Source organism: Ranitomeya imitator, chromosome 6, assembly GCF_032444005.1.
Source record: "Ranitomeya imitator isolate aRanImi1 chromosome 6, aRanImi1.pri, whole genome shotgun sequence".
Taxonomy (NCBI): Eukaryota; Metazoa; Chordata; class Amphibia; order Anura; family Dendrobatidae; genus Ranitomeya; species Ranitomeya imitator.
In genome coordinates, this window is record NC_091287.1 from 533,543,214 (window position 1) to 533,562,754 (window position 19,541).

Here is a 19,541-nt window from a genome sequence, read left to right on the forward strand (position 1 = left end):
CACCGTCTGAGCCTATGGAGGGGGGCCACCAACATCAAGGAGAAGGAGAGGATACGGCGACATGAAGGAAAGCTGTGTTTTCACTGCGGAGATCCCGGACTTTGGAAAAAGGACTGTTCCCTCCTGCCCACCGACTAACAAGCAGCTGAGTCTGGGTGATTGTCGAGGAGGTCATCCAGACTCTCAAATACCGTTTTCCTCATTCTCCAAAGTATTGTTGGAAGTGGAACTTAGTTGTGAGAGTTGCTTTACGACCACTTCTGCTTTTGTGGACTGCAGGTCATCCATTAAATTTTTTTCACTCTGACTTGGTGACCAAGTGTAAGTTAGGGACAGTTAGGCTGGAGACTCCTATTCATATTGTTGCCATTGACAAAACACCGCTGGCTAAGAATGTCATTAAATTTGTCTCGGAGGAGTTTCTCCTTAAAGTGGGTTCCTTGCACCAGGAACGTATTTCATATTTTGCTCTGGACAAACTGCCTGCGGGACTGTTGTTGGAGTTCCCCTGGTTACAGTTACATAACCCTGTGATAGATTGGGAATCTCGGGACATTGTCAAATTGGCTCCTAATTATGTCAAAAGTTGCCTTACTACTTTTCTTCTTTCATTTGTTAATCTAGAATAGGGCTGAGCGACTTTTCTTTTTATAGGATCAGGTTTGGTTTCACGAAACCCGACTTTTTCAAAAGTCGGGTCAAGTGAAATCGGTCGATCCTATAGAAAAGTCGGGGTCGGGGTCGGCCGTAACACGAAACCCAATGCAGTGCATTGGGTTTCTAATGGTTTCAAGGGTCTGAAGGAGAGGAAACTCTCCTTCAGGCCCTGGGATCTATATTTAAGTGTAAAATAAAGAATCAAAATAAAAAATATTGATATACTTACCCTTGGACGCGCCCTGGTTCTCACCGGCAGCCTTCCTTCCTAAGAATGAGCGCCTGAAGGACCTTCGATGACGTCGCGGCTTGTGATTGGTCATGTGAGCGGTCACATGGGCGTCACGCGACCAATCACAAGCCGCGATGTCATCTAAGGTCCTTCAGGCGCTGATTCTGCTCTTAGTGGGCATCCAGGAATCTTGGACACTCGTAGAGCTATTGCTAGGCTGTTTTGGTGGTCCTCTATGGCTTCTGGTGTCACCGTGTTCTTGGCTTCCTGTGATACTTGTGCTGTGCTAAAAGCTCTCTTAACCGGCCAGTGAATTGGTGCCATTGCCAATTCCGGATAGACCATGGACCCATTTCTCCACTGACTTTATCACTGATTGCCCTCCTTTCAATGGCAAAACTGTGGTCTAGGTGGTGGTGGATAGATTCAGTAAACAGGCACATTTTGTAACTTTTGCGGGACTGCCTAATGCTGAAACACTTTCTAGGTTGTTTGTTGAGCACGTGGTACAATTGCATGGTGTGCCTTTGAATGTGGTTTCAGATACATTCAGGTACATTTTGTGTCCAAATTTTGGAGGGCTTTTGTAAAAGGTATGGATGATAGGCCTTCTCCTCGGCCTATCATCCCAAAACCAATGGTCAGACGGAGAGGACCAATCAGTCTCTTGAACAAATGTTGCGGTGTCTTGCCACGTCCCAGCAGGATGATTGGTGTTCTTTGTTACAAGTGGCTGAGTTTGCTTTTAATAGTCATATTAATCAGTCCACGGGCAGCTCCCCGATCTTTTGTAATTATGGCTTTTGCCCCCTTTTTGGTGAGTTTTCCAAGATGGACTTGGGGTGTCCAGGGGCTGAATCGGCCATTCAGCAGCTGAGGGAGGTATGGAGTGAGGTCCAGATGAACATTGGGGAAGCTCAAGGCAAACATAAACAGTTTGCGGATAGGCGATGATCTGCAGGACCCATATTCCTGGTGGGAGATAAAGTATGGTTGTCTGCCAAGAACATTTGGCTGAAAGTTCCTTCTGTTAAGCTAGGTCCCAGGGTTATAGGTCCTTCTGAGGTAACTGAGGTTGTCAATTCAGTTGCCTTTCGCTCTCATCTACTGTATCTCCGTCGCTTCGGATCCCAAGTGTGTTCCATAAGTCCCTCCTGAAGCCATTTGTTCTTTCCTCTGATGGGTCTCCATCCCCTCCACCTCCGGTTTCTGTGGATGGGCAGATGGAGTATGAGGTGGAACAGATTGTGGATTTGCGCATGGTCTGCAGTTCGCTGCAGTATTTGGTCCATTGGAGAGGTTACGGTCCTGAAGATCGATCCTGGGTCCCGGCGTGATCAGTTCATGCAGATTGATTAGTTTGGGTGTTTCATGCGTGGTATCCTGTGAAACCTGGGGGTCTGGTGGCCCCCCTTGAGAGGAGGGTACTGTGATAATCCAGACTGGGTTTTCAGTCCTATTTTCCCTTTTTTCCGGTCTGGTCATGTCAAGAGTTAACCTTTCTCAGCCTCTGTCTGGGTTCAGGTTGGCTATTTATCGCCGCTGCTTCCTGCAGGCGATGTTAGTTATTGTTTTTGCCTAGTGCTACTGTAGCTGACTCTGATTGCTCTGATTTGTCCTGCTGTGTTTGCTATGTGAACCCGTGTCTCTGGTTCCCCTATTCCCGTCTTGACTCCGTGTTTCCCTTTAGTGTGCTGATTCCCTGGTTTTGACTTGGCTTGTATCCTGACCTGCTTCTATCTTTTGTCTTTTGTCTTATTCGCTCCTGACCATTACTGACTCCCTGGCTTGTCTCTGACCATGAGTTTGCTATTCCTTTGGTACTGCGCTACAGTCTAGGATTTTACCCTGCTTGTTTGACTTTTCTGCTGCAACCTGTGGTAGCCTCACTGCTGCACTGCAGGCCAGCTCTGTTTAGGTGCAGTCCTGGTTCGACTCTACTGCCATCTAGTAGAGCCTGAACCTACCTGCATTGTAGCAGCGTGACATTAATAAATGTCTTTTACTGTATCTGGGCATACTCAACTCACATTGGAAAAAAATTGCACCAGGGCCATAGAGTGAAACAATATTTATGCGCTTGTGTAAAGAAAAAGTCCCATTTGGAAAACCAATTTTGTAAATTAGGATATGCTGGCTTTTATTGGGATTACTGAGTGTCAAAGATACCATTTTTCCACCTAGTGGTGACTGCCAGGAGACAACATAATGGAATTCGAGGAGGTATTCCAATCTCAGTGAATGATGGCAATTCTGTGCTATATTCCATCTCCTAATAATTGGCCAGAGTTCAAATTCTGGGATCCACGCAATTTTGAGAATGAAGAAATTAACCACAAGAGAATGTTGGACCTAAAAGTGAAATGATGATAAAGCTGGAGGTTCACTTTAATATTCCTTTACTCACTCCCCATAACATTAAAGTATGAATTTATTAAGATGGATAATTAGGGATTTGTCAACCCTTAGTTTCTGTGATTAACCCTGTACATAACTATCACTTCCATCCGCCTCCTTGGCACATATAATGCTGGGATGATGTACTAAGCAGCAGATGTTTCCCACAAATCCCTCATTGACTTCAGGAGACCCCGCAGCTCATAGATTCAATGTTTATTTTACTTATTAGTATGCGCTGGCTGTTTAAAACAAAGAGTATCACAACTCATTGACTTCCGAGTCCCCCAGGGCGCTGTATGCAAAAATGTACTCCTGCTGAAGACATATCAGATACAATAAGGTTAATTAATGTCATTTAATATGAAGACTCTTACGGATATTTAAATTATGAATATAATTTGCATAGTGCATTTCATGCAAACAGGATTAAAGGGGATAGTCAAGCATTTTTTTTTCAACCTGAGGTTGGACCCCAACTGTTCGAATAGTCTATATCCTCAGAGAACCCCTGCATGTATGGCCATCTTAAATTAAGGGGTTTGTTAATGGGGTTCTAATATAGTTCTTGATTTGAACTTTGTTTTGGGCAGATTCGATCAAATCAGCCAGCAAATTTGTTTTGGTCGAATAAAATAAATTCGGTCTAAAATTGCATCTGCCCTGAAAAGATGAAAAGTCTTTTATTATATGCTATGAGGTTTCTCCAGAACTAAATCATAATAAACGGAGGGTCAGGAAGAGGTTAAAAATTACTTTCCACCTCAGCTTCACCCCACGGTCTTCCACTCAAAGTATTTGATCTTTAACATCTTCAGTCTTCTCATCTTTGGTCTTCCACTCTTCTCGTCTTCAGTATTCTTGTCTTCAGTCTGTCCATCTTCAGCTGTCTCATCTTTGGTTTTACATTCTTCTTTTCTTCAGTCTTCCTCTCTTCAGTATTCCCATTTTCAACCTTCCTGTCTTTGGTCTTCTCATCACTGGTCATCTCATGTTTGGTCTTCCATTCTTTTCATCTTCGGCCTTCTCATTTTTAGTCTTTTCATCCTTGGTCTTACACTCTTCTCGTCTTAAGTCTTCTCATCTTTGGTCTTACACTTTCCTTTTCTTTGATCTTCTGTCCTGAAAATTTTGGCACTGACCAGACCTCTTAACGTGGTCACATTGATGTGGTCATATTGTGAAGCCTAGGAAGCACCAGAAGATCTTGGACAGAAGACTAAAGACGATAGATATTTCATACCTCGCTGTAGTAATACCATACACAATATCCCACATCCCGGCTTCAGAGGTACACTGCGCATGCTCGAAAGTTAAGAAGATAGCTTCCAGTCATGCGCAGTGTGCTTCTGAAGCCGGGAAGCATACACCGGGATTCAGAGATGCAATGATGTTGCCGAAATGACACAGGGGCGTGATAACATGAAAAGAGGGCTGACTAGTCTGGGGAAACAAATGCCCCATTGACTAGTCAAAGCCTCATTAGCTTAGCAAACAGGGACATTATAAATGCTTTTTTAAAGCATTAATTTAACTGAATTACGTTATACAGGGCTGATTAGGTAGGCAGTTTATTCATACATAGGTGAGTGCTGCTGGGTTAGAGGGCATGGGGGACCTGAGAAGTTCCCTTTAAACTCATTTTACTGTTCAATTCTCTGGACCCTCTGCTCCCAACAGTCACCACTCTGGTTCTCATTGCATCTTCTTATCACTGCCACTTGCTCTGAAATCCTGGGCCTATTCTCACTAGGGCTTGACTTACAGAACTAATGAGACTCAGCATAGTTCTGTGCCTTCACATGCAAGATTGCGGTGTACGTCATGATGTCTTGAAGTCATAACCTTACGCGTGTTTTCACGAAACCATCCTGGGCCTCATCAGAGCCTGTTGTCCAAGACCAATGAGAAGGTGCCCATGGATTTTGTACAAGTGGTGGTGATAAGAAGATGCGACAAGGACCGGACGGGTGATTTTGAAGAGTTGAGGGACTGAAGTAAGGCGAGTATTTTTTATTTTATTTTTTACAGCTAACACTTTTTATACCCTGGATCTGTACAGACCCCACAGCACAATACGAGAAGGGACATTTAATTAGCAAAGAATAACTTCTCTACGAATCAATTTTCAAAGAAAATGTGGACGTACAGCGAACTCTAATTTTGACTTTTATGCACATTTCTACTATGGGTAATTGATGGATTTTCATGAAGTTGGTAGTTCAAGCCCCATGTTGGGTTGAGTGATGAGTAGATGGAGCCCATGAAATCTCAGTATTCCTCTCTTCAAGGTTGGGTTTGTTACATCTTCGACTCCTTTCATATTTCTCCAGACCTTTTTAGAAATGTCTTCTTCCGAATCCTAAATGATGTCATAATCCTTCAGAGGAGTTGTTCAACATATCACTTCTCAGTAAGACATACAAGTACATCCAAATAATTGTTTAGTGAGAGGATTATGGAAACTCAATAGGACTGACAGGAGGGCTCCGAGGTGGATCAAGAGATTATGGGCAAGACATGTAAAACTGTCCTGAACAGTGGAGCCGAAAACAGACTGTATTTCCATAGTGGTGATAATATCGGTGGAGCTCAACATGTCCTCCTTGTCTGCAAATGATCAGGAGGCTAATTTGCATATTCCAGGTGCCTTCTGGGAGAAGCGAAGTCTCCCTAAGCTAGAAGATCGTTGGGTACAGCCGGGACCAGCTGCTTCGAAAGCATCACCAAACCAGGGATTCAAGCTTCAGGAGGCTAATTTGCATATTCCAGGTGCCTTCTGGGAGAAGCGAAGTCTCCCTAAGCTAGAAGATCGTTGGGTACAGCCGGGACCAGCTGCTTCGAAAGCATCACCAAACCAGGGATTCAAGCTTCAGGAGGCTAATTTGCATATTCCAGGTGCCTTCTGGGAGAAGCGAAGTCTCCCTAAGCTAGAAGATCGTTGGGTACAGCCGGGACCAGCTGCTTCGAAAGCATCACCAAACCAGGGATTCAAGCTTCAGGAGGCTAATTTGCATATTCCAGGTGCCTTCTGGGAGAAGCGAAGTCTCCCTAAGCTAGAAGATCGTTGGGTACAGCCGGGACCAGCTGCTTCGAAAGCATCACCAAACCGAATTTTTGCCTTTAGGACATTATTGCAAGAGAGCTTGGCTGAGTAGATTACACAAGAAGGAAAACACACAGCAAGTCAGCAGGATCTAGGAGCAACATGGCAGATGTGACAACCTACATGGTGAGCTGCAGCATGTGCTACATGTTCACAGATCGACCAGAAGAAGAATCCAATTTCACCTGTCAGAAGTGTAGACTAGTGGCCCTTTTAGAAGAAAAGGTGCGGGGTCTGGAAGAAAGAATAGCAACTTTGAAACTCATCAAAGAGAATGAAGACTTTCTAGACAGAACAGAAGCATCTCTACTGGTCACAGAAGGTGCAAAAAGTGTCAGAGAACCTCCAAAAGCAGATGAGTGGAAGCATGTGACCAAAAGAAGCAAGAAGACCATGGAGAAATCACCAACCACACAACTGAAGAACCGATATCAAATCTTTGTAGAGGATGAAGATGGCACACCTAAGAATGAAGCAATACCAGCAAGCAAAAAAGAAAAGGGCACACAGCAACAAGTGACAGCAAAAAGTACAGCCAAGAAGCAACGAAGAGTGGTGGTGGTGGGAGACTCACTACTGAGAGGCACCGAAGCAGCCATCTGCAGACCGGACATAACTGCAAGAGAAGTATGCTGCCTTCCAGGTGCGATGATCAAGGATGTGACCGATAGGATACCAAAGCTCTTCAGCTCCAAGGACGTCCACCCATTTCTTCTGATACATGTAGGCACCAATGACACGGCAAGGAAGGACCTACCGACAATCTGCAAGGACTTTGAAGAGTTGGGGAAGAAAGTAAAGGAACTGGATGCACAGGTAGTTTTTTCTTCTATCCTTCCAGTAGACGGGCATGGCACCAGGAGATGGAACAGGATCCTTGATGCAAACAACTGGCTAAGACGATGGTGCAGACAACAAGGATTTGGATTCCTGGACCACGGTGTGAATTACTGGTATGATGGACTCCTCGCCAGAGACGGACTACACCTCAACAAACCTGGGAAACACACATTCGCCAGAAGACTCGCTACACTCATCAGGAGGGCGTTAAACTAGAAGAAGAGGGGACGGGAAGAAAAACATTAGACTCGAACAAAGACGACCCAGGAAAACATACTCAGAAGGGAGGTAAGAACATTTCTAAAACAATCCACAGTGAGGAGATTGGAACAAAACAAAATCCTCTAAACTGCATGCTCGCAAACGCCAGAAGCCTGACAAACAAGATGGAAGAACTAGAAGCAGAAATATCTACAGGTAACTTTGACATAGTGGGAATAACCGAGACATGGTTAGATGAAAGCTATGACTGGGCAGTTAACTTACAGGGTTACAGTCTGTTTAGAAAGGATCGTAAAAATCGGAGAGGAGGAGGGGTTTGTCTCTATGTAAAGTCTTGTCTAAAGTCCACTTTAAGGGAGGATATTAGCGAAGGGAATGAGGATGTCGAGTCCATATGGGTTGAAATTCATGGAGGGAAAAATGGTAACAAAATTCTCATTGGGGTCTGTTACAAACCCCCAAATATAACAGAAAGCATGGAAAGTCTACTTCTAAAGCAGATAGATGAAGCTGCAACCCATAATGAGGTCCTGGTTATGGGGGACTTTAACTACCCGGATATTAACTGGGAAACAGAAACCTGTGAAACCCATAAAGGCAACAGGTTTCTGCTAATAACCAAGAAAAATTATCTTTCACAATTGGTGCAGAATCCAACCAGAGGAGCAGCACTTTTAGACCTAATACTATCTAATAGACCTGACAGAATAACAAATCTGCAGGTGGTCGGGCATCTAGGAAATAGCGACCACAATATTGTACAGTTTCACCTGTCTTTCACTAGGGGGACTTGTCAGGGAGTCACAAAAACATTGAACTTTAGGAAGGCAAAGTTTGAACAGCTTAGAGATGCCCTTAATCTGGTAGACTGGGACAATATCCTCAGAAATGAGAATACAGATAATAAATGGGAAATGTTTAAGAACATCCTAAATAGGCAGTGTAAGCGGTTTATACCTTGTGGGAATAAAAGGACTAGAAATAGGAAAAACCCAATGTGGCTAAACAAAGAAGTAAGACAGGCAATTAACAGTAAAAAGAAAGCATTTGCACTACTAAAGCAGGATGGCACCATTGATGCTCTAAAAAACTATAGGGAGAAAAATACTTTATCTAAAAAACTAATTAAAGCTGCCAAAAAGGAAACAGAGAAGCACATTGCTAAGGAGAGTAAAACTAATCCCAAACTGTTCTTCAACTATATCAATAGTAAAAGAATAAAAACTGAAAATGTAGGCCCCTTAAAAAATAGTGAGGAAAGAATGGTTGTAGATGACGAGGAAAAAGCTAACATATTAAACACCTTCTTCTCCACGGTATTCACGGTGGAAAATGAAATGCTAGGTGAAATCCCAAGAAACAATGAAAACCCTATATTAAGGGTCACCAATCTAACCCAAGAAGAGGTGCGAAACCGGCTAAATAAGATTAAAATAGATAAATCTCCGGGTCCGGATGGCATACACCCACGAGTACTAAGAGAACTAAGTAATGTAATAGATAAACCATTATTTCTTATTTTTAGTGACTCTATAGCGACAGGGTCTGTTCCGCAGGACTGGCGCATAGCAAATGTGGTGCCAATATTCAAAAAGGGCTCTAAAAGTGAACCTGGAAATTATAGGCCAGTAAGTCTAACCTCTATTGTTGGTAAAATATTTGAAGGGTTTCTGAGGGATGTTATTCTGGATTATCTCAATGAGAATAACTGTTTAACTCCATATCAGCATGGGTTTATGAGAAATCGCTCCTGTCAAACCAATCTAATCAGTTTTTATGAAGAGGTAAGCTATAGACTGGACCACGGTGAGTCATTGGACGTGGTATATCTCGATTTTTCCAAAGCGTTTGATACCGTGCCGCACAAGAGGTTGGTACACAAAATGAGAATGCTTGGTCTGGGGGAAAATGTGTGTAAATGGGTTAGTAACTGGCTTAGTGATAGAAAGCAGAGGGTGGTTATAAATGGTATAGTCTCTAACTGGGTCGCTGTGACCAGTGGGGTACCGCAGGGGTCAGTATTGGGACCTGTTCTCTTCAACATATTCATTAATGATCTGGTAGAAGGTTTACACAGTAAAATATCGATATTTGCAGATGATACAAAACTATGTAAAGCAGTTAATACAAGAGAAGATAGTATTCTGCTACAGATGGATCTGGATAAGTTGGAAACTTGGGCTGAAAGGTGGCAGATGAGGTTTAACAATGATAAATGTAAGGTTATACACATGGGAAGAGGGAATCAATATCACCATTACACACTGAACGGGAAACCACTGGGTAAATCTGACAGGGAGAAGGACTTGGGGATCCTAGTTAATGATAAACTTACCTGGAGCAGCCAGTGCCAGGCAGCAGCTGCCAAGGCAAACAGGATCATGGGGTGCATTAAAAGAGGTCTGGATACACATGATGAGAGCATTATACTGCCTCTGTACAAATCCCTAGTTAGACCGCACATGGAGTACTGTGTCCAGTTTTGGGCACCGGTGCTCAGGAAGGATATAATGGAACTAGAGAGAGTACAAAGGAGGGCAACAAAATTAATAAAGGGGATGGGAGAACTACAATACCCAGATAGATTAGCGAAATTAGGATTATTTAGTCTAGAAAAAAGACGACTGAGGGGCGATCTAATAACCATGTATAAGTATATAAGGGGACAATACAAATATCTCGCTGAGGATCTGTTTATACCAAGGAAGGTGACGGGCACAAGGGGGAAGTCTTTGCGTCTGGAGGAGAGAAGGTTTTTCCACCAACATAGAAGAGGATTCTTTACTGTTAGGGCAGTGAGAATCTGGAATTGCTTGCCTGAGGAGGTGGTGATGGCGAACTCAGTCGAGGGGTTCAAGAGAGGCCTGGATGTCTTCCTGGAGCAGAACAATATTGTATCATACAATTATTAGGTTCTGTAGAAGGACGTAGATCTGGGGATTTATTATGATGGAATATAGGCTGAACTGGATGGACAAATGTCTTTTTTCGGCCTTACTAACTATGTTACTATGTTACTATGTTACTATGTTAACATGGTGAGGCCCATTACTGTGTACAATCTGCAAAACTCAATTACACTTGAAGGGAACATGTCAGCACATATACCGTAGGAGAAAAGGTATGCCTTATAGACACCTATCCTCCAATAACAATAGAAACCTTTATCTTCTAGAACTCCAATGTGCCAGTCATGAGAAATCTAAGGTACAAGCCATTGTACTTCTAATCTCCATAGGGAACGTGAAGCTCTTGTACTATATACTTCAATACTGTGGCTGGAGTTTGTAGCGGTTCCAAGATGGCAGCAACGAGGGCCGTAAATTAGGGGAGGGATGATGGTTGCCCAATTTTGAAGGCACAACTTGAACGTCAATGTCAAAGATTAACAAATGCTCTTAAACAATCAGACCTAGCTGTGATCACTGGTGGCAGTGGCAGATGACAGCTGCTTTGGGCAGTCTCAGCTCCTGAGCCTGCTACATTCAACTGGACATAATAGCAAATAATAAAGTAATACATTTATCAATAATACCACTATACAGGTAATGTGTATTTTCACTTTACATTTACTGAGCAAAGCTCATTATGCAAAAGTCAAAATGACCAACATCGCTATGTAAGAGACAAGTAATACCACCAAACCATGACCAAATTTTAACAGTATGTACCGCAGTGACTGAATAATACCACCATACTCTTTCTGAACAAAACCTAGCATATTAAGGCCAATATTACCAACAATACCGTTATATAAGGGACAAATAATACCACAGTGACCATGACGTGGTAGATACCAGTTGTGCAAACCATGCAAGTGAATATTGTACATTTAAAGAGAACCTGTGACTTGCTCAAAAATAATGATTTGTAAAAATCCCTGCGCTTCACCGATTCTACCACTCTTTTCCATTTTGTGCAGCGTCGCTCCATTGCTGAAATATTCACATTTGTAACTTTTGGAGTGCAGTATGTGAAATCTCTGCTTGCAATTCAACTGGGTATTTTTTCAGCGCCTTCTCTGTGGAGCAAGTGTTTTTTACCCCTTCCCTCCCAAATACAGCCATCACAGCTCAGCAGCTGATCTAGTGGTCCTAAGGCATTGCCAAGCTGTGATTGACAGCATCTAGGAGGGAGGTAATAAAGCACACACCTTCAGAGAAGACTGTGAAGAAAAGGCCGGTTGAACTGCGAAGCGGCGATTTCTATTTTCATTCTATGAATGCATAGAGGGAATTTTATCAAAACTGGCGCAAAGTGGAACAAGTGGCCATAACAGGTCTTTTTTAAACAAAAAAAAAATTCTATATTATTATTTGGCACAATTTGAAGCCAATAGGATTGGCTTCAGTCATCCATTGGCATTTTCTATGCTTTTGGTTGCCAATTTTTTGTAACGTCTGACCTTAGCCCCCTTTTGATGACCCCATATTGTATATACAGTACTAAGTTGAGGAGTGAGGATTTCAGTCACCTAGTTTAGGTATTAGAAGTAATGGCATAAGATAAATGAGTACATATTAGGTAGAGTCAGATGTAAGTGGAGTCTCGGGAGGCAGAAGTCCCATAATCAGAGCACAAATCAATCCAGTAATCAGACGTCGGTGATTTATTACAGATTCCTGCTGTCTCAGGATTCCAGGATTTTTACTTCTACTGTGAGGGTCAATATCACAGTCCTGGTGGACCTAAGTGATTGGCAGCACTGGTTTCTCATCTGTCCTCATTGAGTCTGTTATTGGCACCTGTCTCAGACCCATTATTATAACAATATATTAGGAACAGGCATTTAGGAATGATGATGTACCCAGGACTGAGAAAGGGAAGATGTCTTCTGTCCAAACATCCCGGAAGTCTCAGAACCCCCCGTATAAGCTCTCCTGTCATTCGAATAGACGCCATGTCATAGAGTGCTTTCCCTGTTAGGGCCACATATGGCTAAATTTGGGGGTCGAGTTAGTGGAATGCACACACAGGGACAGCAATAGCAGCTGCACTTGGCTCCGGTGTCAATGGTAAGGGCGCAAGTGTCTCTCTGCCCCGATACCTTCAAAGTCCTCATAAATCTTTCCATACTACTCTGTGCCAATTATCATATGTTTCATCAAAGTTGATTTTCAAAATTGAATATACTGTTATTATATGTAAAATATGGAGTTAAAACTATTGTTAAAAAAACTACAAGAAATAGCACATAATAGCTGGGGGTCAGTGCAAATTTTGTACTGGGGCAAAGGAGAACATAAAGTGTTGTCCATTGCCTTCATAATGTCCCCTATAATGGCCTCCATAGTGACCCCCATTGCTCCAAAATGTGCCCAGTAATAGCGTCCATAATGTCCCTCATTGCCTCATAATGACACCCATAATGGCCTCTATAGTGTCCCCCATAATGGCCTCCATGATGTCCCTCATTGCCTTATAATGACACCCAAATTGGCCTCTATAGTGTCCCCCATAATGGCCTCCATAATGTCCCTCATTGCCTTATAATGACACCCATAATGGCCTCTATAGTGTCCCCCATAATGGCCTCCATAATGGCCCTCATTGCCTCATAATGACACCCATAATGGCCTCTATAGTGTCCCCCATAATGGCCTCCATGATGTCCCTCATTGCCTTATAATGACACCCAAATTGGCCTCTATAGTGTCCCCTATAATGGCCTCCATAATGTCCCTCATTGCCTTATAATGACACCCATAATGGCCTCTATAGTGTCCCCCATAATGGCCTCCATAATGGCCCTCATTGCCTCATAATGACACCCATAATAGCCTCTATAGTGTCCCCCATAATGGCCTCCATAATGTCCCTCATTGCCTCATAATGACACCAATAATGGCCTCTATAGTGTCCCCCATAATGGCCTCCATGATGTCCCTCATTGCCTTATAATGACACCCAAATTGGCCTCTATAGTGTCCCCCATAATGGCCTCCATAATGTCCCTCATTGCCTCATAATGACACCCATAATAGCCTCCATAATGTCCCTCATTGCCTCATAATGACACCCATAATGGCCTCCATAATGTCCCTCATTGCCGCTTGTCCCCCATAATGGCCTCCATAATGTCCCTCATTGCCTTATAATGACACCCATAATGGCCTCTATAGTGTCCGCTATAATGGCCTCCATAATGTCCCTCATTGCCTTATAATGACACCCATAATGGCCTCTATAGTGTCCCCCATAATGGCCTCCATAATGGCCCTCATTGCCTCATAATGACACCCATAATGGCCTCTATAGTGTCCCCCATAATGGCCTCCATGATGTCCCTCATTGCCTTATAATGACACCCAAATTGGCCTCTATAGTGTCCCCTATAATGGCCTCCATAATGTCCCTCATTGCCTTATAATGACACCCATAATGGCCTCTATAGTGTCCCCCATAATGGCCTCCATAATGGCCCTCATTGCCTTATAATGACACCAATAATGGCCTCTATAGTGTCCCCCATAATGGCCTCCATGATGTCCCTCATTGCCTTATAATGACACCCAAATTGGCCTCTATAGTGTCCCCCATAATGGCCTCCATAATGTCCCTCATTGCCTCATAATGACACCCATAATAGCCTCCATAATGTCCCTCATTGCCTCATAATGACACCCATAATGGCCTCCATAATGTCCCTCATTGCCGCTTGTCCCCCATAATGGCCTCCATAATGTCCCTCATTGCCTTATAATGACACCCATAATGGCCTCTATAGTGTCCGCTATAATGGCCTCCATAATGTCCCTCATTGCCTTATAATGACACCCATAATGGCCTCTATAGTGTCCCCCATAATGGCCTCCATAATGTCCCTCATTGCCTCATAATGACACCAATAATGGCCTCTATAGTGTCCCCCATAATGGCCTCCATAATGGCCCTCATTGCCTTATAATGACACCAATAATGGCCTCTATAGTGTCCCCCATAATGGCCTCCATGATGTCCCTCATTGCCTCATAATGACACCCATAATGGCCTCTATAGTGTCCCCCATAATGGCCTCCATAATGGCCCTCATTGCCTCATAATGACACCCATAATGGCCTCTATAGTGTCCCCCATAATGGCCTCCATAATGGCCCTCATTGCCTCATAATGACACCCATAATGGCCTCTATAGTGTCCCCCATAATGGCCTCCATAATGTCCCTCATTGCCTCATAATGACACCCATAATAGCCTCCATAATGTCCCTTATTGCCTTAAAATGTCCCCAGTAATGACCTCCATAATATCCCTCATTGCCTCACAATGTCCCCTGTAATGGCCTCCATAATGTCACCCATTGCTCCGTGATGGGGTTGACTTTACAGACACGTGACTGCTGCAGCCAATCACTTTCTGCAAGTGCTACTATTGCATCACCACTGGGACCAGTGATTGGTTGCAGCTCTCACATTGCCATTCCAACTGGTAGAGGAAGCGCAGAGACTGGTGGAGACACTGGAAGTGTTACGAGAGGAGCGGCGGGGGATCGGTAAAGAAAGTATGTTTTCTGGGTTTGTTTTTTTTCATCATATTAAACAAATCAGAAGTGGAAAACCCCTGTAAAGGAGCTGTACCAACTTTTCAATGTCGTAATCCCCATTTTGGTGGCGGGTCTCCAGAGATCAGGAACTTATCACGTTTCCTATGGAAGTAAAGATACTCGTGACTCCTCTGTTATTAGCATATACCCTCCTGAATTCCCAAATATCTGCATATCTGATTCTGCAAATGTTTTCAGGCTCTCGGATCTGCACAGAATCAGCCTCCGTGTTCTTCTACTGCTTGTATCAGTTCGGTAGAAAAAAAAAGAAACTAACACATAATGAAAAGCAGGACTACATGGGGACGAGCTTGTTGATTAAGCAGATTTTGATCTTTTATCACAAATGCTTCCTAAGCAAGAAAACACCCAACAATATAAATTAGCTCAGCTCATTTACTGCCTGCACAGGAATCCCAAGGTGACAGATTTGCATTTTTGGATGATGAGCTTCGCTCTCCCTCTGAATCGCTGGAACATGTTGTTTGCTGCTGTAAAATTGAACAAAGAATGAAACAATTACTCTATGACAAAAGAACGAGATGGCACGTCCGTTACCCGGAGGAGCCGAAGAAGACGCAAACCAGGGGCCCTTATTGGTTTTGCAAAATCTCCGAATTAATTTGAAGTGGAATTACTGTAGCAAACTTTGTTCAGATTTCGTAGATTTCAAGAGTGGTAACGTGGCATGGGGAATTCTGCAAAAAAACACAAAAAATTGATCAGCACCTCCATATAGTGTGAACAGGTGCAAGCTGTAATGTATAACATACAAAAAAAAAGGGGGCTCAGCAGCACTCTCTAAGGACCAAGCAAGATATATGCAAACACGAGATCTAGACTGCATGGTTGCTGAATAAAATGTACTCTCGAAAAGAAATACTTACAAAAATGAAGGTTCTTAGCGCATAAATTGGCCGATTCCTGTGTGCCCATCAACCACGGCAAGGTGACTCTTCTCTGTTCGGTCCTGTCATCCTAAACATGACTCTCTTGGGCCAGAAGCCTACAATTTAAATGGGGCAAACATTGCTCTTTCGGGTTATAAACCTACAATTTGAAATGACCAGGTAAATTGTAGAGAGAGGCAAGAGAGGCATGCTAGGCTTTCCGCCCCAGAACTTCTAACACTTTTCTTGCCCCTCTCTGGATCATGCTATCCATTGCCTTTGTCTACGCTCACTTTAGGGACACCAAATTCATGAGTACTCAGATCAAAGGTCCACTCTAGCTGCAAGCTCGGCCTTATCTACAAACACTACATACTTACATTCTGATGTCTGTCGCGTCCCTCGGCGTTCTGCTTCCCTGCACTGTCAGCGTCGGCCAGCCGTAAAGCAGATTACAGCGGTGACGTCACCGCTGTGCTTTACGGCCAGCCGACGCTCACAGTCAGTGCAGGAAAGCACAGCGCCGGGGGACAGACACCGGAATGTAAGTATGTAGTGTTTGTTTTTTTTACATTAGCACTGGTAACCAGGGTAAACATCAGGCATATATATATATATATTAAACCCGACAGGGCACACCTGTGAAGTGAAAACCATTCCCGGTGACTACCTCTTGAAGCTCATCAAGAGAATGCCAAGAGAGTGCAAAGCAGTCATCAAAGCAAAAGGTGGCTACTTTGAAGAACCTAGAATATGAGACATATTTTCAGTTGTTTCACACTTTTATGTTAAGTATATAATTCCACATGTGTTAATTCATAGTTTTGATGCCTTTAGTGTGAACGTACAATTTTCATAGTCATGAAAATACAGAAAAATCTTTAAATGAGGTGTGTCCAAACTTTTGGTCTGCACTGTGTATATATCTATATATATATCTATCTATATAGATATATATATATATATATATATATATATATATATTTAGCATTCTCTGGGGTCTAGAAAGACCACAAACCATTATTAGGGGAATTAAATTGGAGGAGAATATCTCCTCTGCCACTCGAATTTCACAGGAAAACCAATGCAAACAGGCAAATTTGTTTTTTGCCTGATCTGCTCATCTCTATTGGAAATGTAAAAGTGACCTCAGCATATCTGACTATATGGGTAAATGGTTGGCAACGGCTCTTCACTCCTGTGCTGTCACACACTATCTCTATTGTTTCTTCAGAGTTTTATTTCCCCTATCTTCCCCCTATATTCCCCCTTTCTTCCTCTATCTCTTTGGCTAAGCTATGATGTTTTATCACTATACAGGTTCACCACAAAAATAGCTTCTGCATTCCCTGCCTTTGCTTTTTCACACGCTGTGATATTCCTTCTTGATCGGATCTGCTATGCCATGTTATGTGATAGCTACAAAGCAGTATGGTGAAGCCCACTCCGATGCACTTAGCTTTCTGTGGCTTCACTTTAGGCTATTCATGAGAATCGATCTGCAAATTGATCAAACTCGCTGGGTTCAGCAAATTCTTAAAAGTTCGACCAAACTGCTTCACTCATCACTAGACTCCACTTTTTAAGGTTGGCAAGAACAATACAGAGCAGTAGTTAGACTTTGTTTCACACAGAGCAAAAGTTAAACCAATGAACAGTGGTTTTCTAAATGGGACAACTTCTTGGAGAAAGCAAGACAAATGGATATAGCAGAATATCCGCATACTTATTCCCGGGCACTGGTGTCATACTATGACGGTCTTTGTTAAGGAAGGGGAACCTTAAACTTCCTGGAACTGGGACCTTAACTATCCCTGTCCTGGTGGTACTCTGGAAGGTAGAGAGTCCTGAGTCTCTGACCTTATTATGCTTCTGTTAAACCCTGATCTGTCCCTTCCCTCACCCCATGAGGCATGGGACAGAATGTAAGGTAAACAAGGCAGAAAAGGCATAGCAGGGATAACAGAATACCTCTACCACATAAAAGCATTAATCAACAATAAGGAGGAGGATAGGGACAGGGAGGAATAAACTTAATGGAAACAGGGACCAAGAGATAAACACACACGTACTACTACAAACCACAGATCACTACTACAAGAACTCTACTCCACTTAGGTTTGGAACACAGCACAGGAAGACAAATCTTTCACCAGCAGGGACAAGAAGGTCTGGCCAGTGTTTATAGGAAGAGGTAATGACCAGACCAGAAGCATCTGAAATGGAGCTGCATGTTTCTGACCAGCATAGAAAGTGTCGCTAACCTCTTCAGCACTAGAGGAAACTAAATCCATTTAATATGGGACACAACTTACACCATTTCTAAAGAAGACCTGCAATTAGTTACCCGACGTGACCATCTAACCCCAGGTCTTCCAGGTGGACGTGACCCCCTCGTGACAACTGGAGATTGTGCATAATTTGTAAAAGCAAGTCAATGACATCTCATGACTTCTACATTTCCTAAACTGTGATGTTAGCCCGTAGAGAAGCCCCCATATTATTTCTGTACGGTCACATTTGAATAGACGTCAGCTCCACTCACTGTTCTGCCTCCATAAATCTTTGTACCGGCTCCCCGTTTATATATACAGGAAACAGGTAATTAACGCCAACTCCATAAAAGTTTATAGATAACCTCAATGAATAAGTATTCCATGTAAATACGACTGTTACATCTTTTATCAAGCATACATTACACAACTTGCTGTCGTTGAACTTTCGGTGGCAGCAGATGGTAGATGGATTTGTAGGATGTATCGGGCGGTTGTCCCTATTATACGGAAACATTCTCCAGAATGTTCAACCGTAATTGACCGGAGGAATAAAACGCTGAGTAAATATGGAGAAAAATCCCTGTAATTATATGACTACTATCAACTCAACTCGTATGTCATGAGGCAGAGTTTCAACATCCCTGGATACCACTAACTTCATGTATAAAACTTGGGAATAAGTTTTCTTTTTATACTGATTTCTGAACAGAAATCTGCACACAAAATTCAATGTTCAATTCCGTAGCAGAAATACAGAAGTTAGTCCAGATTTCTACATTGGATTTTTGGTCAAATTAGTGTTGAATAATTGCAATTTTTTTAAGATTAGTTTTTTTTTTAAATCAAGTTGTGTAAAAATTTCCCATTAACATCAATTCTTTGTGCAGAAATTTATTGCAGATTTTACACTTCGCAATCTGTGTCAAAACCTCTTCAAAAGGCTTTTTTCGTGGATAAATCTGACCCATGTGCTTTTAAAAATCTTGTCCACTTTGCTGCTATTATAATAATAATCTTTATTTTTATATAGCGCTAACATATTCCGCAGCGCTTTACAGTTTGCACACATTATCGTCGCTGTCCCCGTTGGGGCTCACAATCTAAATTCCCTATCATACTGATAGGGAATTTAGATTGTGAGCCCCAACGGGGACAGCGACGATAATGTGTGCAAACTGTAAAGCGCTGCGGAATATGTTAGCGCTATATAAAAATAAAGATTATGTATAAGTATGACTTTGCAATGTGGGAGGAAACCGGAGTACCCGGAGGAAACCCACGCAAACACGGAGAGAACATACAAACTCTTTGCAGATGTTGTCCTGGGTGGGATTAGAACCCAGGACTCCAGCGCTGCAAGGCTGCTGTGCTAACCACT

General features: G+C 42.8%; 1 long non-coding RNA gene across 1 annotated transcript in view; it reads right to left on the reverse strand.

Moving 5' to 3' along the window:
* Positions 1 to 15,369: 15,369 nt before the first annotated feature.
* The window catches only part of LOC138641515 (uncharacterized), a 39,240-nt gene continuing 35,068 nt past the window's right edge, over positions 15,370 to 19,541 (reverse strand). Inside the window, exons 2-3 of the long non-coding RNA XR_011313894.1 lie at positions 15,885 to 16,003; positions 15,370 to 15,695 (exon numbers count right to left, since the gene is read on the reverse strand). This is a non-coding gene — a long non-coding RNA (uncharacterized lncRNA). The remainder of the gene's footprint in view (positions 15,696 to 15,884; positions 16,004 to 19,541) is intronic.